Genomic DNA, 17,076 nt, shown 5'->3' on the forward strand with positions numbered 1-17,076 from the left:
AGTCTATCAAACAGAATTGACTTGTACACACAACAGTGTCTCAGGAGAGTTTGCATCATTTTGAGCACTTGTGTATGTGGTCAGTGTCTAACATGAAGTGTGGACCTAAAAGCAGAGCCGAGCATGCACAGTTGCCATAGTGAAGCATAGAGGTGACTAGGCACTGACAGGTTTGCTTGATGAAACAGTCTTCTCTCGGATTCCCCCCTCCACAGCTGTCCCTGGATGCTTCAGTAGTCTCTAAGGTTATCCCCGCCCCCCCTTCCCCCGCCGCCATCATTCCGCCCCGCCCCCGCCAGCCCTCTAAGCCCACCCACCCCTTATAAGAAATTTCAGATCGCAAAGGAAAATAAGAGACCCGGGAGAACAAGTGATAAAGAAGCTCCTTTCAGGTGCACGCTAGACATTTTCTAACATGCCTAGTAAAAACGCATTGTCTGCACGAATGGAGGCTATCCGTGTGGCAAACAGATGAGACCCAGGGAGGCTTGCTTTCAACGTACAAGTTTTTACCTTTCACAACAGATATCGGTCCTGTACCTCAGACGAGGGGGTTCACTGGAGCTTGGAGCAGTTCTCAAGCTATTCACACACTCTCAACACTCGGTCTCTTCATCTCTTTCCCCACCGTTTGAGCCTCCTAGCTTTGTTTGCTCTTAACCTCTCGAAACTGCACAGACCAATATATTTACGCAAACGGATGAAAATATGTTGATAGAACCTGCCTCCGGTCCCACCCCCTCCTCTCTTAGGCTCTTTCAGGTCTAATAATAATCTTTTGGGGGCAGTGTCAATTTACACAAATGGCTCCCTTAGAATCTCATGCTGTTCGGGAGATGCATTTTGGTATTTTAGTGGCATTAAAAAAAAATCCAGTGTAGATATTTTCCCAGAGCCTGGACGCTTATATAAAAGCGACTTGTTCATTTATAAATTAAGCTTCAACAGGGTTTGCATTTTTGTAAATTTATGTTGTTTCTAGGTGTGGGCAATTGACTTGTGTATTAGCCATTATCACTACAGATTACTGGTAAGATACGTTAAAAAACTGGCTCCGCCCCTGTCGCTTCCCACTACCTCTGGAAATCTATGATTCAGACTAGGTCTAAAGACAGAGGAGCATTTGGAAAAGATTTGGAGATTAAAAATACGATTTTCAACACAAAGAGCAGAAGCAGCGTTGGACAACAAGGGCTATTTAAAATTTAAATAGTTTAAACATTTAAAACATCACATCTCCAGAAGTTGGAGGACGACAAAGTCCGAGTCGTCCAGTAAGCTTGCAGAGACTGAATGCGCTTCTGCCCTGCGAAAACCTGGGCAGGCGACACAGACACGTTGCGATGAGTTTCAACTGCAGAAGAGGAAGAGCATCACCTGCAGTCCGAGGCGTGGGAAACGCTGCCGGACCTAAAGTGGAAACCCCGGAGGCGAGCGCAACGGGGGGCCCTGGATGGCTGATCCTGTGGTGAGTGCGAAGAAGCCTGCGCTCGGCGGAGCCCCAAGATTCCGCGGGGAGGAGAGGGACGGACATTTCTTCGTGGGGACGGCTGCGGCCAAGGAGATCACTGCAGCGGGGAAGCTGGAGGCAGCCTGGGCGTCCTTAGCCGCAACTGGCTGGGAGGCCAACTGAAGCCGGAGAACCCGGTGAGCGCCGGGGAGCCGGGGGCGAGGCGGGGCTCTGACGTCACCTCCCCTCCCCCAGCCGCTCCTAGAGGGAGGAGTAGGGAAAAGAGGCAGAGAGAATCGCCGCAGTTGCCGGCAGTAACTCCTCAACTCGGCAGCTGGCTGCCTGGACATGTCCTGACAAACTTGGCTTCCCCAACGGCTCTCTCTCTCTCCAGACCTCGTGCGCTCTCTTTCCACCTCTTGGTGCTCAAACTTTCCCCGGGTCCAGAACCACTGGAAAGGCGCCCACCTGAGTCCCGCCAGCACCGGAGGAGGATCGCGCTCTGGTTGGGGATATGCTGAAGATCCAAGGGAGGCAAAGTTGGTACTTCGAGCCCGGATCCTAACAAAGATCCAAACGGCGTGGGAATTACCCAACTGCCGGGGACTGTAAGGGAGAGCACCGAGGACCGGGCTACTGTGGTGAGTTCTTTGTTCAGTGCATGCCTTGTAGAATTTAAGTTTAATCGTAAATGAAATAACGTGTGTGTGGGGTGTTTCACTGTAAGCGAGTGGGGGAAATCATGTGAATCCTACACGGTCTGCGCTCAATGAACTGGACTGCCCGCGGCCTTCACGGGACGCGGGAATGAAAGGCAGGCATGCGCAGCTTTTGGAATTCACAAAATACACACAGAGCGCAGTTCAAAAGAACTTGAGAAGTGAAGCCGTTTGTGCATTATTTTCAGTGTAACTTGTTATAGAAATGGTGCCCAGGGAGGGCGCGTTGGGGACTGGGTGATCTGCAGTGGCGCAGCGCCCTCTAGTCCGAGCACTGGGCAAGGCGCGCTCCCAGCTCCTAGCTCAGTGCAGACCTCGAACTTGGACCTGCCGGGTACTCTTAACGACGTGGACCAGACAGAGCTTGATCGCTTCCACCCCATCATTTACACCGGATGACACATTTCAAAAAAAGCAGCTTGGGTGGACTGAGTGCAGAGGCAGTGCTGGGGGAAGGGGCTTTTTGTTTTATAGGTTTTTGTTTTGGGTGTGGGGGAACAGTTCCTCTTCCACCTAATTTCCACGAGGCTCTGGGGACAGGGTCAAAGAAGATCGACTATTTAAAGGATGTTCGCGGAACTTGAACTACACTTCTCTTCATGTGAAGGCAATTCGCTCGTAGCCAAAAAGGTATCTCCATTTCGTTCCGTTGGTGGCTAAAGGACTAGCAAAATGTGGCAACACTGGAGACGGCATTTTTGGCTTTTAAGCGGTTCCTGTAGCGACCAAGTACAACTTCTTCCAGGCAGTGAGATCTATTAGTAAGCCTGGATATTTAGGATTTTTAATTAGATATTTTAGTCCTAGTAAGCACTAATATATCAATGAATGATTTTTTTTTACAGGAATTCCTTTGTATCATTTAGAAAATCCAGTGATTTACTGTTATGGAACAATGTGTTTTTATACTTTTTATTGTTCTTTTCCTCTCCTAGTAGCGCTACCCTAGGCCCTCTCACATCCCCTCCCCCAACGGCTTGCTCTGTGTGTGTGTGTGTGTGTGTGTGTGTGCATGTGTCCGTGTGTGTGTGTGTGTGTGTGTGAGAGAGAGAGAGAGAGAGCGTGTGTATGTGTGTGTGTGTGTGTGTGAGAGAGAAAGAGAGAGAGAAAGAGAGAGAGCGAGAGCGTGTGTGTGTGTGTCTATGTTTTGTTGAGAGTTAAAATTCCGGGGAGGGAAAGGTGGGGTCGCAAACTGGTTGAGCTTGGAGATCAGGTCTCTCACTTTCGCTGCGTCCAGTGACCGGTAACTCTGCGAGCACTGCGCAATTGTAGCCACAGCCAGATGAGTCTTTGGGTTACGATGATCTTTGCCTCTTCTGGGTGATGTGAATATATGCTTTCTAAATAGTGAGCGGGGAATTCAGAGGTACGGAGCTCATTCTGCAGGCACTACTTTTTCTTCCCAAGCGTAACCTGCTAGACACCATTATTATTTTTTTCAGCCACCTTGCTTTAGGATGGCTTAAGAAGTGACGGTAACTTTGAGCCAAAGAAATACACTCTGGCCCCCGTCTGCCCTGCAATTCCATCTGCAGCTCCCTCCACCCGCTCCTAGGGAAATCTGATCTCTTCGTCCTCGCTGGGTTAAAATATTCGAGCCCTACAAACTTTCCGAGGTCAAGTCCTTCTTTTTCTCTGGGCTGCGTCTCAAAGCGTGGCAGGCTTCAGCTGAGTCCCATTTGCTCGTTAGCGTGTACCTGGAGCTCTGCAGGCGCCGGGGATAGACTTGCAGACCTGGGCTGCGCTGGCTGGACGCTGGGGCGCCAGAGGGAGTTCTGCAAGTGGGGAGCCTGCTTACCAGGAATCTCCCCAACTCGCCGGAGAACTTGTAGCTACGGGGCCAGGCTCACAGATTCCGGGGTCCTGGGGGCTGAATTAAGCGCACAGGGAGGCTCAGCTGCCTTTGTCCTACAGACACCCCCCCCCCGGATTTGGGATTGAGGGGGTCCGGGGGGGCGAGTCTGTCTCGGAGGCTGGCATGGGGGCTCACCGCCACGATCCGGGAGGGTCTGGGGTCCAACCGAGTCTGAATTAACAGGTCGCGGGAAAACTTATGCATTTCCCCTGGCCTAATGTGGATTTCAGGAGGAAGTAAATTCCGACCTAACTGCATTCCTTTCCAGACCCTCTGAAGTTTTTCACCCCAGCGGCTGCAGCCTCGGAGCAAGGCATTCAAATGCGGATTCGGGGATTTCCTGGAGTTTGGGGGAAACGTCTAAAGGAATGCTAGGGGGCGGGTGTGTGTGTGTGTGTGAGGGGATGTTCCTTAGGTCCTAGGTGACTTCTCCCCACGTTATGCCTTTTTTTTTTTTTTTTTTTTTTTTTGGTGGAGAGCAAATATTTCCCCTCTCCTAGCAGGGAACATTCAATACAATCCCTAGCAGCAGCGGCAGCAGCAGCAGCAAGCTCGATATTCTAGCACAGTCTCCAAACTGCCCCTCTCAGTCCCGCAAGCTCCTCGAAGGCGCTCACAGTCGCTCCGCGTTGGACACCAGTCTGGGTAGCCCCCGGGGCGGGCGCTTCTGCCCGGGGGCGGGGCGGCCTCGGGCTGCGCGCACGGAGTCGGTTGTCTCCGCGCTGGAGAAACGAGAGCCGGCGCCGGCAGGCGTGGCCGCGGGCGGAGGGATACACTCGGCGGGGAGCTGGTGCGCACGGGCCCGGCTGGACTCGGCGGGGCTGGACGGCCAGCGGCGCCATGCGGACGCGCGGGCCCAGTGCGGCTCCCGGCACAGCGGGCTCCCGCCGCGGGGCGCGCTGAGCAGCGGGGCTGTGCGCCCGACCGCACCGCCGCTACTTTGGAGCCAACTTTGCAGTAAGTTTGCTGAGGGTGGAGTTGAGGCTGGGGCTGTGGATGGGTGCCCTCCCTTCCTTCCCTTCCTCCCACGCTTCTCGGGCTGCCCCCGGGCTGGTGCCGGTCTCCTTGCCCACTCGCAGAGTTGAGTGGCGGCTCCAGGGTGCGTTGGCGGAGGGGTGGAGGGACCGGCGGGACGTGGAGGGAATGGTGATTTCGCAGCCGGCGTCGGACGCTGCGGGTTCCCTGGCTAGCATGCTACTCCCCGCAGCGCCAGGCTGTCTGACCTCGGAACAGGACTGCGGGCTCCGGGTTCGACTCCTGTCCATCTCGGCTTTGGAGCGGTTTCCCTATACAGAGATGAAAGCAGAGCCGATCGCTTGAGCGTGGGATCTTTGAAATGGAGTCGCTGAGTTTCTTAGATGTTCTGCGCCCGGAGGAGTGCAGCGCCAAGATTTCATGCGGCTCCTTTGCAAGGCTAAGCCTCGGGGGAGGTGTGCGGCCAGGCAGTTGCTTGTCTGTTTTCTGGAAAGATAAACTTAAGAGATCTTTATTTAAAGAGAGGATCTGCTTCACAGTCCTCTCTATGATTTCTTTTAGGAAGCTAACTTTCGGTTGTCTTGTAAGAATCCCACCCCCCACTGATGGGAATTGCAGGGCCTTGGAAACAAGGAGACAATTGTGTGCTATAGCAAAGTAAATTCGCAAATATTTTCTATGTAGTTAATTTTTTTTTCACTTGCCTGAACTGTAGTTTCATTAATTGGCTTTTGTTAAGCAACTCCTGAGTGCTGGCAGAGATTTTTTTTTTCTTTTTTAACATACTCCCAGTATGTTAAAAAAAAAAAAAACTTAGTCTATTAAAATACAGTAGTCAATTTACTTAGACTATTAGAATCAGAAACAATTTAAAAGGCACATAACTTACCTTTGCAAAAGCTGACTTGTGATGCTTTGTATATTCGATATTTAATAGTTTAAGAGTATATTTTCATGTGCTAATGCTAAGAGATAAAGATGTTTTTGCATCAGTCTTAGCTATGTTATCCAGCCCCACAAAGAGTTGTAGCCTGTACTTTACTGTATTGGTTCATTCTAGGTTATTTGGCTTTGCATCTTGGGATCATTGTTCTTATCTAGGTGTTAGAACTTTACCTCTCCTTGTTAAATACACACACACACACACACACACACACACACATATATATATAAAAGATATACAAATATTTAAGATATTAGAAATTTGATGCAAGTCTCAGTTGTAGCTGAAGTAGTATTTTACAAACTTACTGTAAGTTTTGTTTAAAGGTTTGCCCTTGTGTGACCATTTTTTGAAAAATTAACATCTTAAATGAGCCAGGGTCTTTTATTTTTTTTTTTTAAGAAAAAAAAGTACCCTACTGTGAAAGGAAGTAAGGTTGTTTGAGGCCTTCATAAAGTCATTTGGGCCACCTGTGAGTTCATTTTTGTGGGTAAGTAGTCTCTCCACATGTCTTTATTGGTTTCACGAAGTGTGCTGGTAGATTGATACGGTTAAGTTCATACCAAAGATGTATGTTCAAAGTAATAAAGATTTCCTTTAAATAACTCCCCCTTTGTAGGTTCCATCTTCCGATTCAGCTCTTGGGCCTTCCTGGAGAAGGCCTTTCTATGTTAGAAGTGGAAGAGATCTTAGGGCGTTGACTCTCTGTGTAGCGCTCTTAGGAAGTCTGCTAGCCTGGCTACCTGTTTCCCACCATGGTCTGGCTGGTTTTACATGTGCTCAGGAAACCAAATCACCTCGGCGCATCAAAGCATTAAATGCTGTCTAGGTGGCTGATTTAGCCTGAAGGACCTTAGTTCATAAAGGAAGTGGAAGGACTCTGCCTTCTAGTCTTCATGGTTGGGGATTTACAGTAGGAAAGTCTTCTCTTTTTCTTTTTCTTTTTTTTTTTTTTTTTTTTTTGAGTAGGTTGTGTGGAAGGTGAAAGCAGCCTCTTAACTTGTTAGTCTGAGTTGTTCAATTTAGACATGTCTGTTTGTCCATAGACCTTGGAAAGGTGTTTTTAAACCGGATGGTATACACCATTTAAGATCAGAAAGTGACTACTTCTCCTATGAGAAGAAGCAGTTCTACTTAAAAACTTTAGAAACTTGTATGTTGACTATTTTCAAAGATTAAAAAAAAAATCCTTTTATTATTATTTTCAATGTGTATGGCTATTTTGCCTGTTTGTATGTCATGTGCCACGTGTGTGCTTGGTGCCCTCAAAGCCAGAAGAGATCTACTGGAAATGGAGTTCTAAATGGTTGCGAGTTGCCATGTGGGTGCTGGGAATCGAACCTGGATCCTTGGGAAAAACAGCAGGCCTCTAAACCCCAGCTATCTCTAACCCCTTTCTCTCTTTAAAAAAGAACTGGCCTTTTCTTGAAAGGCCCAGATTTAAATACTTCTTAGGCTCTTGCTTAATTCCAAGCCCTCCTTGCATACCTGAAGATAGATACATCGATTGCTTATGTGTTTTGTATAAGTCCTTTGGGAATGCTGTCATTATTTAATCTTTGTCCTTCATAGAGTGTCCAATCACAGGGTTATATGACAAAGTCTATAATAAGACACTGATGTAGTGTCACCTGGAGGCAATTAATTCTGAAGGGTTTCAAGGTGGTGAGGACGTAATTTTGGACCAGCTAGGAATTGAGGGCCACTTAAAGGGCCACCATGTATAATGCTTTTCCTGGCCTGGTCGTTGTCCCTGGATTTTTTTTTTTTTTTTTTCTGTTAGGAGAGCAGAAGCACTCTTATATTTTCCTGTTGTGTATCCTCTCCTGGTTAATCATGCCTTCTAGCCTCCCTTCTTGGTCTTTTAACCGTCTGTCCATTCGTCAATCCAGTAACTGTGAGTCTTGTCTGCAATCCCTGGGGCTTGACACAGTGTACTTACATAGGTGAACAAGTCAGGTTTTCTGTCCTTAAAGAACTCAGGTCCTAGAGAGAGGGGCGGGGGAGGGAGAGCGAGAGAAGGCTCAGTCAGTGTTGGATGTTGGAAGAGATTGGCTAAGATCACAGTAGCACATCCTGACACTTGAGCAAGCTGGGGCACTTGTAATAGGTGGATTTGGCTGAGTTCCTCACAGCTGACTGGGGAAGTGGGTTGGGGAGACCAGTAACGCACCAAGTAGCATATGGCTTGTATGACTTGATTGTGGTCTGCTGACTAGAGAGAAGAGAGACCTTAGCTGTAAGAAAATGAAAGCTCGCCAGGCATTGGTGGCTCATGCCTTTAATCCCAGCACTTGGGAGGCACAGGGAGGCAGATTTCTGAGTTTGAGGCTAGCCTGGTCTACAGAGGGAGTTCCAGGACAGCCAGGGCTACACAGAGAAACCCTGTCTCGGAAAAAAAAAAAAAAAAAGAAAGAAAGAAAGAAAAGAAAAGAAAAGAGAAAAGAAAAGGAAATGAAAGCTCTGGGTGTGTCCCCACCAATGCTGCTTCCGGCCTAGCTTCACTGGACTCCTTTCTTGTAGCTGTTGCCTTCTTTTGGCCAGGGTGGAACACAGGACAATAGATGACAGTGCGGGGAAACTGGCCTTATGGGGCAAAGGTTAAGGACACGGAAACAAGGAAATGCTGAAGAGAAGCCACTGAACTGTATTCGGAGACTTAAGTTACGTTTGCATTGTCTTTCAGGTAGGAGGAAGTGTAGCTGTTGCTTTAGATTGCGCCCCCAGCCACTGGTTGGGAGTCCAGCTTGGCATGATACAAGCCTTTGAGAAAGCACCCCTTTAGTTTGCAGTGACCCCGGGGTTACATTAGATAAGTCAGAGATCAGATTATCAAAATTCTTTGTCAAAATCTAGTAGGAATATACCAAGTCAGGGTCCGGAGAGAGAGCCCAGTGGTGAGTGGGCCCTTCTCTTTCAGAGGACCTCAGTTCTGCTCCCAGTACCCGCATTGCATCGTTGGCGTGGCAACAGCTTATAACACAACTGCAGGGGATCCCAGACCTCTCGTATGCACAGTCCCACATGCACATCCTTTACTATAAAATACATCTTAAAAATACACACATATATTTATTCAGTATGTATGGAATCAGCGGGCAAAGGGAAAAAATATCAGCAGGCCAAAAAAAAAAAACCAAATATATTTAAGTGATATATAATATCAGAAAGAAGTACGGATGGGTTCAGGGAGATTGGGTTAGAGAACAGGATTGCTGAAATACATAGCATACTTCGTCTGAATAAACACACGGATGGATCAGGCGTGGCAACCCAGGTGGAAAGGGGAGCAGTCCCAAGAATGAAATAAAAGACAATTCCAGGTAACATTTTATAAATGGAGCTTTGACAGGCATAAAAGGCCATCTGAACTCTGAGTTTGAGGGGGCAAGGGGCAAGAAAGGTTGTGGGGAGGACAGCAGGAAGCTGTAACGACTGCAGTGCAGCCCACAGGTTCTCAAAGAAACGCAGTCCACGGGTCTGAGCTGCTGTGCCTTCGCTTAGTTGGTTAGTGACAGACACTGCCTCCACCAGTGCCAGAGTTCAGCCTTAAGTCTTCTGCTCCCTTCCTGTGTATCTGATCCCTTAGCTTGCACCTTGGGGTGCTGCGGGGAGTTAGTAAGACTCCCCGGAAATAGGAACGTACCTATTGGTGGACCTGCGTGAGTTTTACAGTGGGAAACCAGCAGAGAGGCTGTCTTCACTTAGTGCAGAGGATTCTTCTTTGGGTGCCTGAGAGGGTGTACTGAACCGTGGGCGATTTGGAAGCTCGCGGATGAGGTCTTCGAGGTAATCGAAGGTTTTGTGTGGGAAGACGATCCTTGTCATACTGTAGTCCCTTGTAAATGAGGTATAGAGCAGAACACCAAGCAGGAAGGAGAATCGGGGAAGCCTGGCCCTTCAGGTGTGGTTTTGTTACACACCGCTTTTCTGGTTTAGGCACTTGGAGAGTGTAAAGGAGTCAGGATATTGGGTAGGGGGGTGACTGGCCTGCAACATGCAGTGTAAGATCAACATGAACACAGAGGAAGGTCATTTGCTCACATGATGCCTGAAGACTCTCAATCTCTCTCTCTCTCTCTCTCTCTCTCTCTCTCTCTCTCTCTCTCTCTCTCTCTCTCTCTCTCTGTGTGTGTGTGTGTGTGTGTGTTGCCAGGATGGATCTGAAGGGTTTCCGTTAGGCATTTGAGGCTAGCAGTGGTTTTAGGAGAGAAGGAACCGCGAAAAGCAGTCAACGACGACCTGCTGAGAAAGTACTTTTTATCGAGATCCTTTCCAAGGTAAGAAAAATAAGGGTGTAAGTTTAAAGGAAATGCAGTGCTGAGAGCCGTTTATTTTTAAGTAGGGAGGAACCTGTGTTTATAGCCTCAGCAGGACGGAAGGGGCCGTTGAAGTCTGAGCTCTGGAGTGACAGAAAGATGCAGAGTTTTATGGAGTCAGGATGTCGGGCAGTCTCTCGGGCGTCTTCGCCCCGACTTTACCCTCCTGCCCTGCGTGGCACTTTTCCCTTCCCGACCTGCCATTTTAGTGGAGTACCCGTGCGTGCACCCAAGTGCCCAGCGAGCATAATTTGGCTCTTACTGAAGCCATGATAATTTGAGAGTGGAAGAAGTAGCCGTGGTAATTGCTGCTTACTGCTCCAAAGCATCGTGCAAGTTATTTCTGTCTGCAGAGAGAAAGCGCATTAGGCGGGCGATAGAGACTTAAAACAGGAGAGGCAGACAGCCTGTTTCTGTGGGCAGAGTTTGTCCTGGAACCTGGGTGTGACAGACAGAGCAGACAGAGACTGAGCAGCCTAAACTGATGGCCCCAGTCAAGAAGAGAGGGGTACAAAGGAAGAGGTGAGTCCAAGGACGCCTTGTCAGTCTTGACACCTGTGCCCCATACTTACCGTCTGGACTTCGATGTCGACTAGAAAAATCACCTTCGTGATTCTAATAGCCTTGTTCCTACAGACTCATGTACACAGTGAATTAAATTTTATGTAGAGGTCATCGAAAAGTCTGTTTACCTTACTTAGAATAAGAATGCATTTAACTTGTATTTTAACTTGTGACATTGGCTTAGTGGTTAAAAAAAAAAAAAGCTTCATATCCAAAGATTGATACCTGGAGCTCACTCCTGGTGAAGGAGAGAACTAATCCTGCAAAGTTACCCTCTGACTTCCACATACATCGTACCACTTGCACTCAGAACATACACACACACACACACACACACACACACACACGTTACAACAGGTAGGGAACGTTGAGTCCAGTCTCCAGAAAAAAAAAATTGAAAAAAGTGATGGTAAAAAGAATATTAAACTGTAAACTTGAATAGCCAATTAAAGCACAGTGACGCTTGCTGATTCTGAGTGTAGGGACCAGTGCACAGTTCTTCACCTAATAGTAGAGGATGAGGATGACCGCTTTTGTGTTTCAGGTTGGCGGCAGCCACTCAATTTTAAAATTCAGGGCATTAAACAGAATTCATGAGTTTAAGAAGTTCTACCTAGGGCTGGAGAGATGGCTTGGCTGTTAAGACCGCTCTCCTGAAGGTCCTGAGTTCAAATCCCAGCAACCACATGGTGGCTCACAACCGTTCCTAATGAGATCCGACACCCTCTTCTGGAGTGTCTGAAGACAGCTACAGTGTACTTACATATAATAAATAAATCTTCAGGCTTGGCCAGAGGCAGGGGGGCTGGAGTGAGCAGAGTTCAGTTCCCAGCAACCACATGATGGCTCACAACAGCTACAGTGTACTCATGTACATAAATAAATAAATAAATAAATACATAAATAAATAAATCTTTTTTTAAAAAACTTCTACCTCTGAAGCATGGAAACCGCTTCTAAATCTTATAATTTTAGGTGAAAATAGATGAATCAGTAAAAAAAGAATATATCTCAGGAGATATTATTAACCTTATAGAAATTAGCAGTTATGTTCTGTGCACAGGATGTGCTGGGCTGTTCATGAAGACTGTATTCCCAGTAACTGGAACATTTGACATGAAATCCTCTAATGAAGAAATATGAGTTATTTTTTTCTTGTGTAGGTATAGATTTCAGAAATCTACACTAGAGATGTTTAAGGGGATCCCAGGCTCCAAGACTGAGCTAAGGACACATTCTGTTTTCACTTTGGAAAATATAAATGAGAAGTCCCAACTTAATTACAAGTTCGTGTCCCATGACTGCCTTCTAAAACCCAAAGGGTAACTCTGGGCTGAGATGATTTTTGGAGTCTAATTTTCATAAGTGTGAAACTTAGGTAATAACATACTTTTTAGACAAAATGGCAGAACCCGCCCCCCCACCCCACCCTCTCCCAAACTTGTGCCGTTAGTCTTGCATAGAGCTGCGGCTACAGTTTGATTATGATATTTTATAATGAAACCTGAATCCACAGTTCATTAATACCTCTGTAGGGCTAATAATATCCCAGAAAAGTGGATTACTAAAAATTTATATGACTGTGTTTAGTAATTTAACCTAATTATAGCGGTGTTCTATCAGTAAACTCAGAGTTTAAACAAAAAATTGGGCTGGAGAGATGGCATAAGAATTAAGAGCACTGGCTGCTCTTCCTTAAGACCCTGGTCTGATTCCCAGCACCCACCCACATGGCAACTCGAAACCGTCTGTAACTCCAGTTCCAGAGGATCTGACTGGTGCTTTCTTCTTGATTCTACAGGCAAACACACACATACACATTTAAAAAGTCAATAAGTACATTTTTTAAAAAGAGAAAAAAAAAGTTGTAAAAAAAAAAGTACCACCATTCAGTATGGTCCAGAATGTTATTCCCATTTGTGATGTGTCCTTTGGAGCCTGGGGGGAGGGGAAGGAGAGAGAGAGAGAGAGAGAGAGAGAGAGAGAGAGAGAGAGAGAGAGAGAGAGAGAGAGGTGATTGGGAATCCCGAGAAGATGTATGTGGAAGACACAGTGTACTTGGTTTTCTTCATGGGGAGGGGACCGCTGTACTGTTTATCAGTTGGACTTTCTCTTATGACCGAGGGGGCCCCTCCCTCTCAGGTGCTGGGCCAGGGATCGCGGCTGGCACACTTGGGACACGCCCAAGGCTTCAAGCACTCAGTGTTTGTATCTGGAGTTCCTTGGCGGTTGTTTCCATCTCTTGGTTTCTTCACCTGCCTTAGCTGTTACTTTGACCCCTTAGCCTGTCTCTTCTGCTAATGCCTCTGTCTTGAATAAGGCTCCATGCTTTTTTCCCCTTTCTAGCCTTAAAAGCTGTCTTCCTTGTCTGGGCGATTCCTCTCAGATCCTCATCTCCAGGCTGGATCCTGTTCATCTGTGTAACCATAGTGTGTCAGTCTCCTGTCTGTTATCTTCTTGTGTGGAGGGATGGTTTAATTTGGTTCTTAAGTTTCCATCCATGGTCAATGGGCTCTCTGTTCTTTGGTTCTGTCTTGGCGTGAACATCAAGGTGGGAACTTGTGGAGAAGCTCTGTTTACCTTATGGTGACTAAGACCCAGGGGGTGGGCTGAAAACGAGTGTGGTCCTAATAGCTCCTTCCAGGTCTTACATGCTTGCTGTGACCCAGCTCCCTTCCTTTAGACCTTACCCTTCTCTTAATGGTTCCATCTTCACTGGAGGGTGCCACCAGACACTAGCTACCAAGTCTTGGGAGAGTAAGGGACTCTTCTGAACAGCTGCAATCAGAGCATCCTATGGTAACCTGCCATGCTGATCCCATTTCCAGACCCCGGACAGATCTTCCTTCTCTCTGTCTCCCGTCATCCCTCTGATTTATGTGCTGACCTCCTTGCTCAACATGGAGTCCTTGACATCTGTGGTATTTTCATGTTCCTTTGTCTCTTTCCTTCAAGTCAGCAGTGAATCTTCCCATAGGCCCAGAGTCTGACCACTGCTTCCCGCCTCCAGTATTAACCGTAATGGTTTAAGTTCACTGGCTTCTTGCCTGTTCTATTGTATAGCAGCTTCTGATTGGGGATGCTCTCCCACACTGGCTTACACTGAGCTGCCTACATGCCCCCACGCAGATTCCAGAGGGACCCCTTCTCAGTCAGCGACCACATGTCCCTGCTCCAAATCCTGTAGTTTCTTATTTTATTGGGAGTAAAATACAGGGCCATAAAATGTGGTTGAGTAAATATACGAATGGTAAGAACAGACAAATTAGCCTCAGAATTCTAAGCAGGGGGCCCAGGTGGGGGGAGGGGGGGAGGGTATTCTCTCTGACTGAGAAGTGTTGGCTACCTACCTATTGACCTCCCCCCCACCCTCCCACCCCCAGCATCATATGGAAACGCAGGGAAGGGAGCGACCTGGCTGGGGAGAACACTGACAGGAGCTCAGCTGAGGTTGAGATGAGGTCGGTGTCAGCACTGGGAGGTCACGTATGTCACTTGTATGATGTGTGGAAGATGACACTGTGGTCCTTTTCAAGACCCAGTCCCAGTCTGATCATAAAACATCGAATTCTAGTGTGTGACGGTGCTAGCTAGCTCCTTAGGGACGTGCTTGTGTGAGATACTGGTGCAGAAACGCTTCCAGTTCTCTGGAAATGTAAGATGATTCTGCGGTAGGACTCTCCATGATCCTTTCCCTCCTGGCCCTTGTTGCTGGCTTCTTTTTCTGGCCCCACTGTGCTCCCGCTCACCGTGCTCAGGCCCCACTGTGCTCCCGCTCACCGTGCTCCAGCCCCACTGTGCTCCCGCTCACCGTGCTCCAGCCCCACTGTGCTCCCGCTCACCGTGCTCCGGCCCCACTGTGCTCCCGCTCACCATGCTCAGGCCCACTGTGCTCCGGCTCACCGTGCTCAGGCCCCCGTCCTCTCAGTTATCTTTTCCCGTCTCACTGTGTGTGTCCTAGAGAACCCTGGCATTATTTCCCAGAAATGTCACTTGTACTAAGCTTGAGGAATACATTCAAGCATGAGGTTTTTCTTTCCCCAGTCCTGGATGCAGTCTGACTATGTGCTTCCTCTGAACCCCTTACCCATCATCCTGTGGGACTCTTTCTCTTGATAACCTGTTTGCTTTACTAGGAAGTACATCATCTTTCCTTCCTTCCTTCCTTCCTTCCTTCCTTCCTTCCTTCCTTCCTTCCTTCCTTCCTTCCTTCCTTCCTTCCTTCCTTCCTTCCTTCCTTCCTTCCTTCCTTCCTTCCGGTGTGGAAAGTTTGGTTGACTTTTAAATCTGCAGCATCTAGTGATGTACCTGCCTCACAGTAGGTGACCATTAAATATTTGTTGAATGATTTAAATAATTAAAAGAGCAAGCATATGACACACACATACACACACACACACACACTAGGCTAAAAATTCATGCAGTGTAGGACAAATAAATATATCCCCCTGTCAACCTGTTCCTTCTCCCTCAAGTGTTATCTATCAAGAATTTTTCTCCACTTGAGCATATCCGTATACATACACAGATTTTCTTCCCTCCTTTGGCAAACATGAATGGGGTCAGCTTAGTTTTGCTAGTCCTTTTCTCTGGGTATCTTTACAGACCAATGTGTTGGATGCTGTCTTATTTCTGATGACTGTGTAATAGCTTAGATGTAGAACTTAGCAAACACGGACATGCTTGCGATATTATCTTGATGTAATTGCTCATTGTAAAGTGGATCACAGTAACACTATCTCTTATAACAATGTGCTTTTTAAGAAGGTCAGCACCTGTTCATCATCGTTTTTTTGTAGATGGTCTTTAAAGCATCTTCCTTTTGTGTACTTTTATATTCTTACTTTAGATGTGTCTGGATTGTGATCTTTGACTTCCTTAATCCTTACATCCTTACATACGAAAAACAGTGATATTCCATGGTATGACCTTACAGCCTATAGTTGAACTGAGTGTCTCTCTCTCTCTCTCTCTCTCTCTTTCTCTCTCTCTCTCTCTCCATCTCTCTCTCTCTCTCTCTCTCTCTCTCTCTGTTAAACTTACAGGATTTTTTTTTTAAAGTCAAATTCAAATATCCCCAACTATTAGAACTAGTAAGCAAATAGAGATTTTTTTTTTTTTTTTTTTGTGGGGCTAGTTTTTGGGAGACGTTCTTGTTCTTGTTTTGTGAAGTCATCCTTGTCCCTTTAGAGGTCAGGGATTTGTGTGATTTCCTGACCTGTCTGTTGAGAAGGTATGAAAGCTGCAGAGCAAGGTGGGTGCCCAAACTTGAACTCGATTCAGTATCAATTAAGTTCGTAATTGCTTTGGGCATATCGGCTTTCTTCTGTTCCCCCTCTAATAAAATGACTAATGGGGCAAGCTGGCAGTAGCTGAATTAAGATACTGTAGATTAACGTTGCCATACTAATTTTGCCGGGCTGTCAAGCCAGACCTCCAGGCTGCCGTTTCGTTCACCTTTGCTAGTGCCTTACAACTCGTGCATATTCATCGGAGGGTTACTCTGCAAAGGGCGCACTTCTGTACTGTGCCTTCAGTGCTTGGAGGGTTGCAAAAGCGAATTGGTTCCCCACCCGCCTTGGGATGAATTTGCTGGCATGATCCAGAACAGCTGGTGGGAACAGAGCCCTGTTCTCTGGCCAGATCTCAGCCCTGTGGACCTGACCTACCTTCCCCCTAGTTAAAGGCTGCCCTTTGTTCCGGCTCCTCCTTTTCTCCTCAGCCACCCTGCCCTTCCTGCAGCTCTGCATCCTTCCTACTTTGCTTTGATGCTTTGATGGTTCGGCTTTTGTGCGTCTCCTTTCACTGGGGACGCCTGGGTGACAGGTTGCGAGTGGCTTTGAAGGTACCAGACCGTTGAACAAGGGGTTATTGACGGCAGTGTCGGTAAAAATGTCAGTGCTCAGGATGAGGTTTGCTTCTCTGCCGTAGAAGAGCTGTTGCCCGTCAAGCTCCTGAATTCAGTCTTTCCTATTATAAACTGACCTTTGACAATATGCTCAGGCTGGTGTTTAGAAATTGCTTCACTACAAATTTGATGGTCATGATTACTGTAATTCCTCTAAACGGCCTTGTAGTACTAAATGAGACAGTAAGGAAGGGCTGAAGGGAGTGAACTTAATTATTTTTATGAAGAAATAATTTCAGGATAAATTGCTGAGATCAGATTACAAGCTATCATTATATAAGGTCCTGTAAAAGCACCGTTTAGGACTTTTTCTTAGAGACTCTTCATGTTTACAATCCTGGGT

At 47.1% G+C, this 17,076-nt stretch overlaps 1 protein-coding gene across 3 annotated transcripts in view; it reads left to right on the top strand.

Moving 5' to 3' along the window:
• The first annotated feature begins 1,782 nt into the window (after positions 1 to 1,782).
• The window catches only part of Fat1 (FAT atypical cadherin 1), a 123,104-nt gene continuing 107,810 nt past the window's right edge, over positions 1,783 to 17,076 (top strand). For 2 of the 3 annotated variants that reach the window (XM_052162116.1, XM_052162118.1), the window contains exon 1: positions 4,836 to 4,981. The gene's annotated coding sequence lies outside the window, so the exon portion shown is untranslated. Of the gene's footprint in view, positions 2,092 to 4,835; positions 4,982 to 17,076 lie in introns of those variants that run through there. The other variant, XM_052162117.1, reaches the window with a different exon arrangement.

Source organism: Apodemus sylvaticus, chromosome 18 (assembly GCF_947179515.1).
Source record: "Apodemus sylvaticus chromosome 18, mApoSyl1.1, whole genome shotgun sequence".
Classification (NCBI taxonomy): domain Eukaryota; kingdom Metazoa; phylum Chordata; class Mammalia; order Rodentia; family Muridae; genus Apodemus; species Apodemus sylvaticus.